Source organism: Panulirus ornatus, chromosome 15, assembly GCF_036320965.1.
Source record: "Panulirus ornatus isolate Po-2019 chromosome 15, ASM3632096v1, whole genome shotgun sequence".
In the NCBI taxonomy this organism is placed as follows: Eukaryota; Metazoa; Arthropoda; class Malacostraca; order Decapoda; family Palinuridae; genus Panulirus; species Panulirus ornatus.
Genome location: NC_092238.1, coordinates 17,698,194 through 17,716,141, shown reverse-complemented (window position 1 = coordinate 17,716,141; position 17,948 = coordinate 17,698,194). Strand labels below are relative to the sequence as shown.

The 17,948-nt window shown below is 43.9% G+C and overlaps 1 protein-coding gene across 2 annotated transcripts in view; it reads right to left on the bottom strand.

Moving 5' to 3' along the window:
* The window catches only part of LOC139753737 (uncharacterized), an 822,625-nt gene that overhangs the window by 700,629 nt on the left and 104,048 nt on the right, over positions 1 to 17,948 (bottom strand). For both annotated transcript variants that reach the window (XM_071670529.1, XM_071670534.1), the window contains exon 2: positions 7,900 to 7,985. The gene's annotated coding sequence lies outside the window, so the exon portion shown is untranslated. The remainder of the gene's footprint in view (positions 1 to 7,899; positions 7,986 to 17,948) is intronic.

Below are 17,948 nucleotides of genomic sequence, written 5' to 3'. Positions count from 1 at the left end.
TTACAATCACCAACACAAACACTACAGGGACTAACACAGCCGCCAACACAAGGATTACAATCACCAACACAAACACTACAGGGACTAACACAGCCGCCAACACAAGGATTACAATCACCAACACAAACACTACAGGGACTAACACAGCCGCCAACACAAGGATTACAATCACCAACACAAACACTACAGGGACTAACACAGCCGCCAACACAAGGATTACAATCACCAACACGAACAATACAGGGACTAACACAGCCTCCAACACAAGGATTACAATCACCAACACAAACACTACAGGGACTAACACAGCCGCCAACACAAGGATTACAATCACCAACACAAACACTACAGGGACTAACACAGCCGCCAACACAAGGATTACAATCACCAACACAAACACTACAGGGACTAACACAGCCGCCAACACAAGGATTACAATCACCAACACGAACAATACAGGGACTAACACAGCCTCCAACACAAGGATTACACTCACCAACACAAACACTACAGGGACTAACACAGCCGCCAACACAAGGATTACAATCACCAACACGAACAATACAGGGACCAACGCAAGGATTACAGTCACCAACACAAATACTGCAGGAACCAACACAAGGATTACAGTATCCAACACAGGGGGTACAGACGCCAACATAGAGAGTGCAGATGCCAAGACAAGGAGTACAGACACCAACACAGGGAGTACAGACACCAACATAGGGAGTACAGACGCTAACACAGGGAGTACAGACACCAACATAGGGAGTACAGACGCTAACACAGGGAGTACAGACACCAACACAGGGAGTACAGACACCAACATAGGGAGTACAGACGCTAACACAGGGAGTACAGACACCAACATAGGGAGTACAGACGCTAACACAGGGAGTACAGACACCAACATAGGGAGCACAGACGCTAACACAGGGAGTTCACACACCAACACAGGGAGTACAGACACCAACATAGGGAGCACAGACGCTAACACAGGGAGTTCACACACCAACACAGGGAGTACAGACACCAACATAGGGAGCACAGACGCTAACACAGGGAGTTCACACACCAACACAGGGAGTACAGACACCAACATAGGGAGTACAGACGCTAACACAGGGAGTTCACACACCAACACAGGGAGTACAGGCGCCAACACAGCGAGTGCTCCATAAACCAATTTCACCACAGTCCGGCAGCTATGTATGATCAAGCGTGCACCGCCACCACCGAGTCCGTGGGTCGAACCCCTAACGAGGTCGTTCCGTAATCCACTCGTACCCTAACGATCCAGTGTTAATATTAGACTAAAGGGTTTAAGCATATTCTATATACGATCATATAGAGAACTCTAGTAATGCCGTATTTCGTTAATGAATTACCTATTAGCTTTGTCTACAGGAGTTCGTCTATACGTACGTACCTCCAGGAGATGAGTTACGGGAACGTTGTGAAGAACGCAGTAAGTTCCGTCCTCAAGAAGCTCAGGTACGTACCTGTGATATTCAGTTCCGTTTTCAATAGATTCGTTAACCTAGTCAAGTGGTTCAGGTTAGATTCTCATAGAGTTCAATCACGTCCACAGAGGGTTCACTTATGCGTATGAAAAAGGTTCAGTCCCTTACTCAGTGAGTTGAATCACGTGTCGAAGGGGTTGCGGCACATCCTTGAAGCAAGCGCTGCTGGTTGCGAAAGGAAATGCGAAAGAAAAGACTAAGATAAAAGCTGCAGGAACCTGAAGAGAGCAGTCCATCAAGGGCAATGTTGAGGTGGACACTGCCAGCCTGGTTGTGTGGAGATGAATACTGTGTGACCAGACCATTAGTGGTGAGTCTTACCGTATGTACAGGACCAGGATGTGCAGCTGCACAAGAGGTGTGACAACATGAAGAGGACCATAGTAAGCAGTTAGACAACATGTCTCACTATGAAGAAGCATGGTGGAGAAGCAGGCAGGAAGTGAAGCATCTAAGAGGAAAGTTACTTCATCCAAAGTTGTGTTTCTGATCAAGAGTAAGACATCATGATCAGCAGGTGAGGTTGTCCTACTGAACTGATCATCTTACTGAAGTTATCATCATACTCACACGCTTGGTCCCATTAACCAGGTTATGATGATCATACTCACAGGCTTGGTCGCATTAACCAGGTTATGATGATCATACTCACACGCTTGGTCGCATTAACCAGGTTATGATGATCATACTCACACGCTTGGTCGCATTAACCAGGTTATGATGATCATACTCACACGCTTGGTCGCATTAACCAGGTTATGATCATACTCACACGCTTGGTCGCATTAACCAGGTTCACTTTACGTCGTTCAGAAGACATATCGATCCAGAGAAATGACATGACATCATCCTCACCAGGATAATGACATGACATCATCCTCACCAGGATAATGACATGACATCATCCTCACCAGGATAATGACATGATATCATCCTCACCAGGATAATGACATGACATCATCCTCACCAGGATAATGACATGACATCATCCTCACCAGGATAATGACATGATATCATCCTCACCAGGATAATGACATGACATCATCCTCACCAGGATAATGACATGACATCATCCTCACCAGGATGATGACATGACATCATCCTCACCAGGATGATGACATGACATCATCCTCACCAGGATAATGACATGATATCATCCTCACCAGGATAATGACATGACATCATCCTCACCAGGATGATGACATGACATCATCCTCACCAGGATGATGACACGACATCATCCTCACCAGGATGATGACATGACATCATCCTCACCAGGATAATGACATGACATCATCCTCACCAGGATAATGACATGACATCATCCTCACCAGGATAATGACATGACATCATCCTCACCAGGATAATGACATGATATCATTCTCACCAGGATAATGACATGATATCATCCTCACCAGGATAATGACATGATATCATCCTCACCAGGATAATGACATGATATCATCCTCACCAGGATAATGACATGACATCATCCTCACCAGGATAATGACATGACATCATCCTCACCAGGATAATGACATGACATCATCCTCACCAGGATAATGACATGATATCATCCTCACCAGGATAATGACATGATATCATCCTCACCAGGATAATGACATGACATCATCCTCACCAGGATGATGACATGACATCATCCTCACCAGGATAATGACATGATATCATCCTCACCAGGATAATGACATGACATCATCCTCACCAGGATGATGACATGACATCATCCTCACCAGGATGATGACACGACATCATCCTCACCAGGATGATGACATGACATCATCCTCACCAGGATAATGACATGACATCATCCTCACCAGGATAATGACATGACATCATCCTCACCAGGATAATGACATGACATCATCCTCACCAGGATGATGACATGATATCATCCTCACCAGGATAATGACATGATATCATCCTCACCAGGATAATGACATGATATCATCCTCACCAGGATAATGACATGATATCATCCTCACCAGGATAATGACATGATATCATCCTCACCAGGATAATGACATGATATCATCCTCACCAGGATAATGACATGACATCATCCTCACCAGGATAATGACATGACATCATCCTCACCAGGATAATGACATGACATCATCCTCACCAGGATAATGACATGACATCATCCTCACCAGGATAATGACATGATATCATCCTCTCTCTCTCTCTCTCTCTCTCTCTCTCTCTCTCTCTCTCTCTCTCTCTCTCTCTCTCTCTCTCTCTCTCTCTCTCTCATCGACCTTTGGAAAAGTAATTCATGTTAATGTCATCAACTCCTAACTTAAGTGTTATTCAGAAACTTCCATTAAAGGTAATTAATCACTTAAGTCACTTTGATCAACTAAAAGCTAAAGTTCTGGTCTTGAAGCAGGTGACCAAGTTGGACGAAGCGAGAGGCTGAGAATGTGTGGGAGGGCGGGTGTCTGGTCTCCTGATACGGCTAGGTTGGGTTGTGGCGTGATAAGAAGGACGTAGTTCATGTGTGTGGGAGAGACGTTGCAGGGAGATAAGGGCAGTGGGTGCTGCTGCTGCGAGTCAGATGGAGTGTAGTTAAAGGGGAAGAAAACAGGAAGATTGTCGTAAGCATTCTGGAGGAAGAAGAGACAGTGAAGATAGAAGAAGGAAGGAAGATGTTGATTTCGAGACGCATCGTTGAGAGAGGAGAGACGATGCGACCTACAACGGAAGCCTCGTAGGACTGGCTGAGACAGATGGAGAGTCTTTAAGTGTCTCTGTGAGTCATTCCATTTCACTTCTCCTGCTGACGGCGGCTAATTGATTGAGCCGCCCATGTTCATCATATACGCGGTAGCTCAGAAGGATCACAGAGATCACAAGGCTGATACTGGTTGGTCTCAGAGGGTCCTAGTTTGTCTCGATGGGTTCTGATTAATCTCCGCGGATTCAGATTAATCTTAGAACGTTCTTGTTAGTCTCGGAGGGTTCTGATTAATCTTGGAGGGTTCTAGTTAGTCTTGGAGGGTCTCGCTTATTCTCGGAAGGCTCTGATTGTTATTGGAGTGTTCTGATTAATCTCACATGGTTTTGGTAAGTATCGAAGGTTCTAAAAGGTTCTTATAGTGTTGAAAAGTCCCGGAGTGTCAGTGCTTTCTGTATTTCTGAAAGACTTTAACGTCATGGAGTTCCTTGGAGGTTTATGTGAGTCCTAGAGAATTCTGAAAGCTCCTGGAGGGTTTAAGAATTCCATAAAAGTCAACCTCATGACCATGTTTGGAGTACATAATTTGTGTAACATTAGGAAGCAGCAGCATTTCTTGCCTTCCTGGGGAATAACTTGACATCACTACACCTACTTATCCGCCTAAGAAATTAATTACTTATAATCTTCACCATCAACACTTAACCAAACCCAGGGCAAGTGAACATATACAGAAACTCCAGACTGACAATAACATAGCCCAGTGCATCTATACTAACGGTTCTCACGACTCTGCCGCTGGGAGGGCAGGCAGTGCTGCCATTGTGATCCAGCCCAATGGTAACAGATCAGAGAAAAATGTTAGAGTAAACAATTGGGCATCTACGCCACAAACTGAACTGCTCACCATACTTATCGCTCTTGATCTAATAGAAATCACTGCCACAGACGGTTTAATTATCCCTAATTCTTTATCTTCACTACTTGCTCTAAATACCCAGAAATCAGAATGTAACATGTTGGTCTCTGAAGCCAGACACAAATACTCAGACATTACTGCTCAAGGGATTCAAATCAAATTGTTATGGATTCCCTCTCATATAGGCCTCCGTGGGCATGACAAAGTTATGCTTTAGCCTAACTTGCACTTAGTAAAGGTGATGAAAACAACAGTATGTAGTCTATCAAGTCTCTAAACTGTAATTAGAAAGGAACTAACTGACCTCTTTGAAGCAGGAAGATGTGTTCAGATAAGCACAAGTAGACACGTTTCCATCACAGTGAAATGTGTGAAGGAAAACATGTATATGGAGAAGGTAATAAGATCAGCAGATTATATGATGTTGTAACTGCTAGACTCAGGCTGGGCTATAAGTACTACTGGCACTTTGATCTAACTGGAGATGTTAACCATGTGAATTGTAAAGTTTGTGGCCAAAGATTTGGGCACAAACTACAACACTGTCTTAGAATATGAAGATATATAGAGCCTTTTAGGGATGGATCTAAACAAACACTGCAAGAAATGTCACAACACGTCACCGTTAATAACAAGATACCTGAAATTTTAAGTTTGTTTCCAATTTTTGCTTTTAGTCGGCCAAACTTATGAAACTGTGTAATGAAATACATGCAATGAATTGTAACATCCTATGAAACATTAACCCACTGGGGTCTGACTAGGACCCTTTGTGACCTCTGTAATCCTTTTGCGTTCCCGCTCACATGATGAACATAGGATGCACAATGTAGTAGCTGGGGCTACCGACACAAACCAGTGAGGTGTCTGAAAGGTTTCTGGAAAGTCTTACATAGTCTGGCTGGGCTTCCAAAATGCTATGAGCCAGAAGGAACTACAAGAAGACTACAAGTTCTTCAAGATCTTGTAGGCCAGAAGAAACTTCAAGGGGGCTACGAGGTCTTCAGGAGCCTGGGTGGCCCTTGTAAGATCTTGTCAGAGTTGTGAAGGTATACAAGGGCTCTGGAAGGTCTTGGATGTAATCAATAGATGTAACAAGAATGTTATGGGTCATAAATAGTGTGAAGTGGTTCAAAAAAGCATGGGATGGTCTAGCTGGATTTTGCCAGATTATGTGGGAAAGTGAAAGGTTATCAGGAGTCCTGAAAAGTCCTTGGATGGTTTGTGAAATATCCCGTGGGGGATATCCGCAAGGTGACTCCCTCGACCCTGGAGAATCCAAGTAATTTATGTGTCCTGAAGGATCTTAAAGAACTCTGGAGGTCTTGAAGGATGTGTATGCGTTCTAGATGGTCATGGATGGCCTGGGTGGGATTTGAAAAATTCTACTGAAAGTAAAGGATCTTTCATGGGTTCTGGTCTTGGTAAGTGAGGTGGGAAGGGTAGTGCTCACACGGTGCTGGACGGTGCCAACCATCATTACAACACTTGTCTTCCCTACATATCCCTGCAACACTCGCTTCCCCACACATACTCCTACGACAGTACCATCTCCCGACCCCAAACGACCTGGAAACCCTCCCAGGGAGATGGCCAGCCACAGGGCATGTGTCAAGGTCGTCAGGAGCTATGACTGCTGGCACCAGCCACAGGAAGGCCTCAGTGAGGCACGTCAGCCACCGTCCTCATGGCCTCCTGTAGATCCTCTTCCGCTAAAGGTAATCATAAGTGTTATGACAACAGCATGACAGCCAATGATCAATAGCAGCTCGAGAATTAATAGAGTCATTCGCTCTCGGGGAACACCGCATGGCAAGTTTGGGGCCACTGTCGCGTGACATGTTCAGCTGAACATCATATAACCTCACGCTCAACCTGACCTACTGAGAGACTGGTAGGAAAAGTGGGAAGTGGTTAGTGAGGAAGGATGGGAGACGGGGAGGGAGGAGTAGTCGTTTGTAAGGCAGGGTGGGAGATGGGGAGGGAGGGATTGTGGTTAGTGAGGTAGGGATATGGGACGGGGAGTAGTCAGTAAGTCGGGGTGAGTAACTGGTGAAGAAGGGGAGCGGGGAGAGGATCCAGGAGGTGGAGGGACGAGACAGGCCAGCCAGCCCAGGGAGACACGTGATGAAAAGTGGCGGCACGAGTCAGGTGCGACACGACCAGGGGAGAGGGAGGAAGGGAGGGAGAACAGCTGGGTAGAGTGAAGGAGACAAGCAAGGAAGGGCGAGGGAGAGAGGGAGAGGAAGAAAGGGACGATGGATGAGCAACTGGGGAGGGAAGGGATAGGGGGGTAGGGAGAGCGTGGCTGGCCTGCAGCGCCGCATCGGTCGATCCTGCACACACGACATCATTAAGTCAGCAATTGTGGCCACATCACCCCGGCCGGTCCGACTGCACGGTCCAGGCTGGTCCGTCTGCACCATGCAAGCTGGTTCATCTGCACAGTTCAGGATGAGTCTGGGCTAGAATGAACGGCTGGATGGTTCAGGCTTGGGCTGGTACTGTACTACCACTGGACGGTCCAGGCTTAGGCTGGTACTCTATAGATATTGGACGGTCCAGGCTGCCTGGTACTCTACTACCGCTGGATGGTCCAGGCAGAGTCTGGTCCTCATTACGAAGACGAAAAACACATCAGATAGAATAATCGGCCATGTCCATCAACATGAACATCATGATAAATAAGAGATAGCGCTAACTCCAGACAAGGCAAGACCGAGAAGATCCTGCCTAGACAAGAGAGGCTGAACACTTACCTGTGTAGGAGAACAGTGAGAGCACGGTGGGGTCATGAAGGGAGCGACCCTCTGTCCTCTGGACGGCGGCTGCCTCACTTCCTGCTCTGGAAGAAAATAGACCACCGTTACAAGATGTAAACAAACCTGGAGAAAGGTAAGGTACGTCTAGAGAAAGTAACGCCTCTAACACTCGCTGCATTCCAATAGCTCCTGAATACAATGAGCTCAGAACCAGGCGTTCACGTGCTTGTGTGAGCTGACAAGGCTGTTCTTGAGAGGATTACACAGACATGCCAACTACTACGTTTCTCAGTGAATATCAAAGGTGAAACATCTTCCACTTCGGTCGACTACATACAGTGGAAAATGAAATGGGCGCCAGGGCACCATACCACCCACTAATGTTGGAGAAAGAGAATATGTATATATATATATATAGCTGTCATGTACAATGCACCGAAACCAAGGCTCCCCATCCAAAACCAGGACCCACAGACCTTTCCGTGGTGTCCCCAGGCTGTTTCATATACCCTCGTTTAGCCCATTGATGGCATATCGACCCTGGTATACCACTTCATTCCTATTCACTCTGCTCTGCGCACACCTTTCACCCCGTGCATATTCAGGTCCCGAGTACTCAAAATCTTTTTCTTTCTATCCTTCCATCTCCAATTTGGCTTCCCCCTTCTCGTAATCCGTCCACTTCTGACACATTTCATCCTCTTTGTCAATGTTTCTTCACTTATTATTTCCATATGTCCAAACCATTTAAGTACACCCTCTTCAGTTCTCTCGACTACACTCTTCATATCATCACACCTCTCTCTTACCTTTTTATTTTTTTTTCATGTAAGGTGAGACGGCACAGGCAGCTGAGGCCCTAATCAAGGCCATCCCATTAACGCTATATATATATATATATATTTTTTAATTTTCCAAAAGAAGGAACAGAGAATTGGGCCAGGTGAGGGTATTCCCTCAAAGGCCCAGTCCTCTGTTCTTAATGCTACCTCGCTAACGCGGGAAATGGCGAATAGTTTAAAAGAAAAGAAAGAATATATATATATATATATATATATATATATATATATATATATATATATATATATATATATATATATATATATATATATATATCCTGCCGCAATCAGGATTTGACCCTATACTCGAACCTGGGCGGCCCGTGAATGCGTCATGGTCAGGAACACTAACCGCTACACCACGGGAGGGGAGTCCATCTCCCATTACGTATTGTCCTCAAACGTTTTATTTCCAACACATCCATCCTCTGTCGCACAGCCTTACAACATGCATACAACATCGTTAGGACAACTATACCTTCAAGTATATCCATAATCGGATAGCGAATTCTCTTTCCACACATTCCTCAGTACTCCCAGAACCTACGCTCTCTCCCCACCCTATACCTCACTTCCACTTCCATAGTTCCATTCGCTGTCATGTCTACTCTTAGGTATCTAAAACACGTCACTTCATTTTTTTTTTCATTCAAATTCACATCCCAACTAACATGTCCGTCTGCCCTGCTAAACCTGATAAAGTTGCTTTTATACACATTTACTCTAAACTTCCTCCTTTCACAGACTCCCAGATCCAGGCACCAGTTCGTGCAGTTTCTCACTCGAACATGCCACCAGTGCTGTGTCATCAGCAAACAACAACTGACTCACTTCCCATGCCTCTTCATTCCCATCATATTGTATACTCTCCCCTTCCCAAGACCCTTGTATCTACCTCCCTCAACATCCCAACCATAGACAAATTAAACAGCCATGGTGACATCACACATCCCAGCCGCAGACTAACCTTCACGTGGAACCGCTCTCCTCTCTACCTACTCGCAGGCATGACTTACATTCTTGATAAAAACTTACTGCTTTTGGTAGCCCCCCCCCCCCGGCCCCAACACCACCATCAACAACAACAACATATATTCAAAAGGCCTTCCATGAGGCATTTCCATCAACCTTTTCACATCCTTTCTCCAGATAGATAGATATCACTTACAATTCCATGTGTTTCTCTAGATATTGTCACACACATTTTTTAAAGCAAACATCTGATCCATACATCCTCTACCACTCTTAAAACCACATAGTTCCTCCTCATTCTGATGTTCTCTGCATGCCTTGACCCTTTCTATTACTATTTTTCAATAAAACTTATCAGGTACGCTCAACAAACGTACACCACTGGAGGTCCAACACTCATCTTTGTCCCCCTTGCCTTTATACAGTGGCACTTTGCACACGTTTCGTCAATGCTCAACCAACTCATCATGATATACACATATAGCAAAAAATCTTAACTAACCAGTCAACAACACAGTCAACCCTTTTCTTAAGAAGTTCAACTGCAAAACAATTCAGTCCAGTCGTCTTGCCACATCTTATTGTCCGAACGGCTTTCACCACTTCCCCTCTCTTCACCAAACCTCATTCCATGGCTCCGTGACACAAATACTTTACATCTGCTACACCATTTTCAAACACATTCAACAGTCCTTTAAAAGACTCACTCCATCTCCTCCTCACCTCATCATTGCTTGTTGCCAATTCTTCATTTGTACACTTTATTGATGTTCCCATTTGCTCTCATGTTTTTGGCACATTATTAACTTCCTCCCAAAACATGTGGTTGAGAGACCAGAAGAGGGTGTATTGAAATGGTTTGGTCACATGGAGGAAATGAGTGAGGAAAGATTGACAAAGAGGATAGAGGAAAGAGGAAAGAGGTAGAGGGGGCAAGGAGAAGTGGGAGACGAAATTGGAGGTGGAAGGATGGAGTGAAAAAGATTTTGAGCGATCGGGGCCTGAACATACAGGAGAGTGAAAGGCGTGCAAGGAATACAGTGAATTGGAACGATGTGGTATACCGGGGTTAACGTGCTCTTAGTGGATTGAACCAGGGCATGTGAAGCGTCTAGGGTAAACCATGGAAAGTTTTTTGGGGCCTGCATGTGGAAAGGGAACTGTGGTTTCGGTGCATTACACATGACAGCTAGAGACTGAGTGTGAACGAATGTGGCCTTTGTTGTCTTTTCCTAGCGCTACCTCGCGCGCGCGAGGGGTTGGGGATGCCATTTCATGTGTGGCGGGGTGGCGACGTAAATTGATGAAGGCAGCAACTATGAGATGTGCATATATGTATATGTCTGTGTATGTATATGTATGTATACGTTGAAATGTATAGGTATGTATATGTGCGTGTGTGGGCGTTTATGTATATACATGTGTATGTGCGTGGGTTGGGCCTTCTAACGCGGGAGACGGCGATTACGCATAATAATGATAATCATAATAATAATAATGATAATAATAATAATGATAATAATAATAATAATAATGAGAGTTGGGGTGAGAGAGTTTCATTAGATTTTAGGGAGAATAAAAAGATGTTCTGGAAGGAGGTAAATAAAGTGCGTAAGACAAGGGAGCAAATGGGAACTTCAGTGAAGGGCGCAAATGGGGAGGTGATAACAAGTAGTGGTGATGTGAGAAGGTGATGGAGTGAGTATTTTGAAGGTTTGTTGAATGTGTTTGATGATAGAGTGGCAGATATAGGGTGTTTTGGTCGAGGTGGTGTGCAAAGTGAGAGGGTTAGGGAAAATGATTTGGTAAACAGAGAAGAGGTAGTAAAAGTTTTGCGGAAGATGAAAGCCGGCAAGGCAGCAGGTTTGGATGGTATTGCAGTGGAATTTATCAAGAAAGGGGTTGACTGTATTATTGACTGGTTGGTAAGGTTATTTAATGTATGTATGACTCATGGTGAGGTGCCTGAGGATTGGCGGAATGCGTGAATAGTGCCTTTGTACAAAGGCAAAGGGGATAAGAGTGAGTGCTCAAATTACAGAGGTATAAGTTTGTTGAGTATTCCTGGTAAAATATATGGGAGGGTATTGATTGAGAGGGTGAAGGCATGTACAGAGCATCAGATTGGGGAAGAGCAGTGTTGTTTCAGAAGTGGTAGAGGATGTGTGGATCAGGTGTTTGCTTTGAAGAATGTATGTGAGAAATACTTAGAAAAGCAAATGGATTTGTATGTAGCATTTATGGATCTGGAGAAGGCATATGATAGAGTTGATAGAGATGCTCTGTGGAAGGTATTAAGAATATATGGTGTGGGAGGCAAGTTGTTAGAAGCAGTGAAAAGTTTTTATCGAGGATATAAGGCATGTGTACGTGTAGGAAGAGAGGAAAGTGATTGGTTCTCATTGAATGTAGGTTTGCGGCAGGGGTGTGTGATGTCTCCATGGTTGTTTAATTTGTTTATGGATGGGGTTGTTAAGGAGGTGAATGCAAGAGTTTTGGAAAGAGGGGCAAGTATGAAGTCTGTTGGGGATGAGAGAGCTTGGGAAGTGGGTCAGTTGTTGTTCGCTGATGATACAGCACTGGTGGCTGATTCACGTGAGAAACTGTAGAAGCTGGTGACTGAGTTTGGTAAAGTGTGTGAAAGAAGAAAGTTAAGAGTAAATGTGAATAAGAGCAAGGTTATTAGGTACAGTAGGGTTGAGGGTCAAGTCAATTGGGAGGTAAGTTTGAATGGAGAAAAACTGGAGGAAGTAAAGTGTTTTAGATATCTGGGAGTGGATCTGGCAGCGGATGGAACCATGGAAGCGGAAGTGGATCATAGGGTGGGGGAGGGGGCGAAAATCCTGGGAGCCTTGAAGACTGTGTGGAAGTCGAGAACATTATCTCGGAAAGCAAAAATGGGTATGTTTGAAGGAATAGTGGTTCCAACAGTGTTGTATGGTTGCGAGGCGTGGGCTATGGATAGAGTTGTGCGCAGGAGGGTGGATGTGCTGGAAATGAGATGTGTAAGGACAATGTGTGGTGTGAGGTGGTTTGATCGAGTAAGTACCGTAAGGGTAAGAGAGATGTGTGGAAATAAAAAGAGCGTGGTTGAGAGAGCAGAAGAGGGTGTTTTGAAATGGTTTGGGCACATGGAGAGAATGAGTGAGGAAAGATTGACCAAGAGGATATATGTGTCGGAGGTGGAGGGAACGAGGAGAAGTGGGAGACCAAATTGGAGGTGGAGAGATGGAGTGAAAAAGATCTTGTGTGATCGGGGCCTGAACATGCAGGAGGGTGAAAGGAGGGCAAGGAATAGAGTGAATTGGATCGATGTGGTATACCGGGGTTGACGTGCTGTCAGTGGATTGAATCAGGGCATGTGAAGCGTCTGGGGTAAAGCATGGAAAGCTGTGTAGGTATGTATATTTGCGTGAGTGGACGTATGTATATACATGTGTATGGGGGTGGGTTGGGCCATTTCTTTCGTCTGTTTCCTTGCGCTACCTCGCAAACGCGGGAGACAGCGAAAAAAAAAAATGATAATAATAATAATAGCAATAATAATAATAATAATAATAATAATAATAACAATAATAATAATGATAATAACAATGATAATAATAATAATAATGATAATAATAATAATGATAATAATAATAATGATAATAATAATAATAATAATAATAATAATAATAATAATAATAATAATAATGATAATAGAAATGATATATATAACCTGTGTAGCCGGAGGATATGTTTATCTTTCGTCGGGTAGTGGAGGTAAGTATGATTACTATTAGCATGTTGATAATCTGTGTTGCAGGGTTGCTGTCTCGGCCATCCCTCAGATATCAGCGGCGTGGTAGGCGTTATTGCTGTGTTGGGTTACCTCAACCTTCCTTCGGTTGCCAGCGGCAAGTGTTATTACTTTGTTAGGTTGATGATACCGAGGGTTGTGTTATCTTTACCTTCCCTGGGGTGTCTGCTACCAAACACACACACACACACACACACACATACAAGGCGACCTTCCACAATGATACGAAATGTCCGTCCCTCTCACCTTTCCTGACCGCAGTTACGTGCCCCAGCCCTCCAACTCTCTCCTCCCTCCCTCCATCTCCCATGCGTCTCTCCCCTTCCGTCGGCAGACACCCCCACCCACACTGTCTGCAGATATTCAGGCCACCTGTCTGTCCGGTCTGTCCTCACGCTGGCTGCCTCAGCCAACCTCACTCAACCTCCCTTTCTAGATGCCTCTTACCACTCCCCTGCGCTACCTCACACAAGCTCTGTTCCTGGCTGCCTCAACCAACCTCACATTGCACTGGTCTCATATCTGGAGTGCCTCTTCCTCCACCTTTATATCAACCAGAGGAGAATGAAAAAAAAACGCTTCTTGTATCATCATTTCTCCAGGCATCTCCTCTCACCAACCATTCCTCTCTGTCTGCCAGGTTGTTGCTGCTCTCTCTCTGTTCTGCAAGTGATGCTCTGGCCACTTCATATATGGCCAGTCCGGGTGTGCCCCGCTGCTTTCCACAGCCTGTGAGGAGATGAGCCACAGAAGGATCCACCAGTAACATTAGTCATTTCCTCCTACAGCGAAGCTATGGAATGCGGTTCATTCTTTCGTCCTTCATACGTCATATAGCCTTTCTTCCTTCGTTAAGGAGTCTATAAAAACGTGAGAAGTTATCATCAAGTTCTTGACTCCTTTTCTCGCATCCTATGTGTATACATAATCTGACATTAGTTAGAGTCCCCAGCTCATTAACCATCTCCCATGAAAGGATAAAGAGTGGGGTCATCAAATATATATATATATATATATATATATATATATATATATATATATATATATATATATATATATATATATATATATTTTTTTTTTTTTTTCTTTTTTTGCTTTGTCGCTGTCTCCCGCGTTTGCGAGGTAGCGCAAGGAAACAGACGAAAGAAATGGCCCAACCCACCCCCATACACATGTATATACATACACGTCCACACACGCAAATATACATACCTACACAGCTTTCCATGGTTTACCCCAGACGCTTCACATGCCCTGATTCAATCCACTGACAGCACGTCAACCCCGGTATACCACATCGATCCAATTCACTCTATTCCTTGCCCTCCTTTCACCCTCCTGCATGTTCAGGCCCCGATCACACAAAATCTTTTTCACTCCATCTTTACACCTCCAATTTGGTCTCCCACTTCTCCTCGTTCCCTCCACCTCCGACACATATATCCTCTTGGTCAATCTTTCCTCACTCATTCTCTCCATGTGCCCAAACCATTTCAAAACACCCTCTTCTGCTCTCTCAACCACGCTCTTTTTATTTCCACACATCTCTCTTACCCTTACGTTACTTACTCGATCAAACCACCTCACACCACACATTGTCCTCAAACATCTCATTTCCAGCACATCCATCCTCCTGCGCACAACTCTATCCATAGCCCACGCCTCGCAACCATACAACATTGTTGGAACCACTATTCCTTCAAACATACCCATTTTTGCTTTCCGAGATAATGTTCTCGACTTCCACACATTCTTCAAGGCTCCCAGGATTTTCGCCCCCTCCCCCACCCTATGATCCACTTCCGCTTCCATGGTTCCATCCGCTGCCAGATCCACTCCCAGATATATATATATATATATATATATATATATATATATATATATATATATATATATATATATATATATATATATATATATATATATATATATATATATATATATATATATATATATATATATATATATATATATATGGATTGAACCAGGACATGTGAAGCGTCTGGGGTAAACCATGGAAAGTTTTTCGGGGCCTGGATGTGGAAAGGGAGCTGTGGTTTCGGTGCATTATACATTATACATGACAGCTAGAGACTGAGTGTGAACGAATGTGGCCTTTGTTGTCTTTTCCTAGCGCTACCTCGCGCGCATGCGGGGGGGAGGGGGTTGTCATTTCATGTGTAGCGGGGTGGCGACAGGAATTAATAAAGGCAGCAAGTATAAATTATGTACATGTGTATATATTCCTATGAGTCCAAGGGGAAAATAAAACACGATAAGCTCCCAAGTGCACTTTTGTGTAATAATTACATTATCAGGGGAGACACAAGAGAGAAATATAACAGTCAGTTGATATGCAACGAAGATACGTAGCTAGGGCGCCATATGGTAAACATGCGATTGTCAAAGACAGACAACGAACGTATCATAAACTTATCATTTTACAAATTTTGTCAGCAATAAAGTTATCTAGTTTGTATAGACCATTACTAATATTAAGATTTTAATTCTTTGTGTATTTCATGATAGAAGATTCAATGATATTTCTCGTGGTAACAGAGTTAGAGTTGATAACTGAGATGGCATTACTCCAGTCAATACAATGATCATAGTTTTTAACGTGATTAAACAAGGCATTTGATCCTAGTCCTGTTCTTATACTATATTGATGTTGCTTAAGTCTAACAGAAAGATCCTTACCAGTCTGCCCAACATAAAACTTATCACAATTTCTACATGGCACTTTATAGATGCACCCAGGAGAATTTTCTGGTGAATTCCTGATTAAGATATTCTTTATATTACTATTGTTGCTGAAGGCAACATTTACATTAAAGGATTTAAGCAACATGGGAAGTAAAGTAGACTTATTATTAAAATGGAGAACTAAAAGATTCTTGGTGTCAATGGGAGGTTTGGGCTCAACTCTATAAAATGATTTCTTTGCTAACTTAAGGGATTTATCAATGAAAGATCTAGGGAACTTTAACTTAGATCCAATAGAATATATCTTTTCAAACTCATCACCAATATACTCTGGACTGCAAATACGTAATGCCCTACGGAACATAGATCGAAATACTGATAGTTTAATTCTGTCGTGTTGAGATGAGCAATAATGGATACATGAGCATACATTGGTAGGTTTTCTGTATATGCTAAACTTAAACTCTTTTCCTTGCCTATGGGTCATGCAATCTAAAAATGGTAACATACCATTATTTCAATTTTCTACAGTAAATTTGATGGAAGGTAGTAAATTGTTAAGGGGGAAAATATTTGTAAATTTTCATTTGTTGGCCAAACATAAAGAACATCATCTACATACCTATACCATATTGCATAAGACGGTAAGATATCCTTTAGCAATCTCGTTTCAAGAAATTCTACATAAGATTACTTCCATGGTTCAGTTTGCTGTCAAGTCCATTCCCAGATATCTAAAACACTTCCAGTGTTTCTCCATTCAAACTTACATCCAACTGACTTGTCCTTCAACCTTGCTGAGCCGAATAACCTTACTTTTATTCACGTTTACTCTCAACTTTCTCCTTTCACACATTATTCCAACCGAGTCACCAACTTCTGCAGTTTCTCGCTCGAATCGGCTACCGGTGCTGTATCAAAGGCGAACAACAACTAACTCACTTCCCAGGCCCTTTCATCCCCATCGCACTGCATATTCGCCCCTCTCTCCAAAATTGTTCCATTAACCTCCCTCACCACCCCAACTTTAAACAAATTAAACAACCATGGTGACATCACAGATGATATATAAGTAAGTCTGTGATCTGTGAATGCGTCACGGTCAGGATCGCTAACCGCTACACCACTCCTGGATGCTTCAACTAACTTCTGCTTAGGTTGCTTCAACCACCCTCACACAACCTCTGCTCCTGGATGACTCAACCACCCTCACACAACCTCTGCTCCTGGATGACTCAACCACCCTCACACAACCTCTGCTCCTGGATGACTCAACCACCCTCACACAACCTCTGCTCCTGGATGACTCAACCACCCTCACACAACCTCTGCTCCTGGATGACTCAACCACCCTCACACAACCTCTGCTCCTGGATGACTCAACCACCCTCACACAACCTCTGCTCCTGGATGACTCAACCACCCTCACACAACCTCTGCTCCTAGATGACTCAACCAACCTCACACAACCTCTGCTTCTGACTGCTTCAACTAACCTCACATAACTGCTTTTGGCTGCCTCAACAAACCTCACACAACTTCTGCTCCTGGATCCTTCAACCAACCTCACACAACCTCTGCCTCTGGCTGCCTCACCCAACCTCACACAACCTCTGCTTTTGACTGCTTCAACTAACCTCACATAACTGCTTTTGGCTGCCTCAACAAACCTCACGCAACTTCTGCTCCTAGATCCTTCAACCAACCTCACACAACCTCTGCTCTGGCTT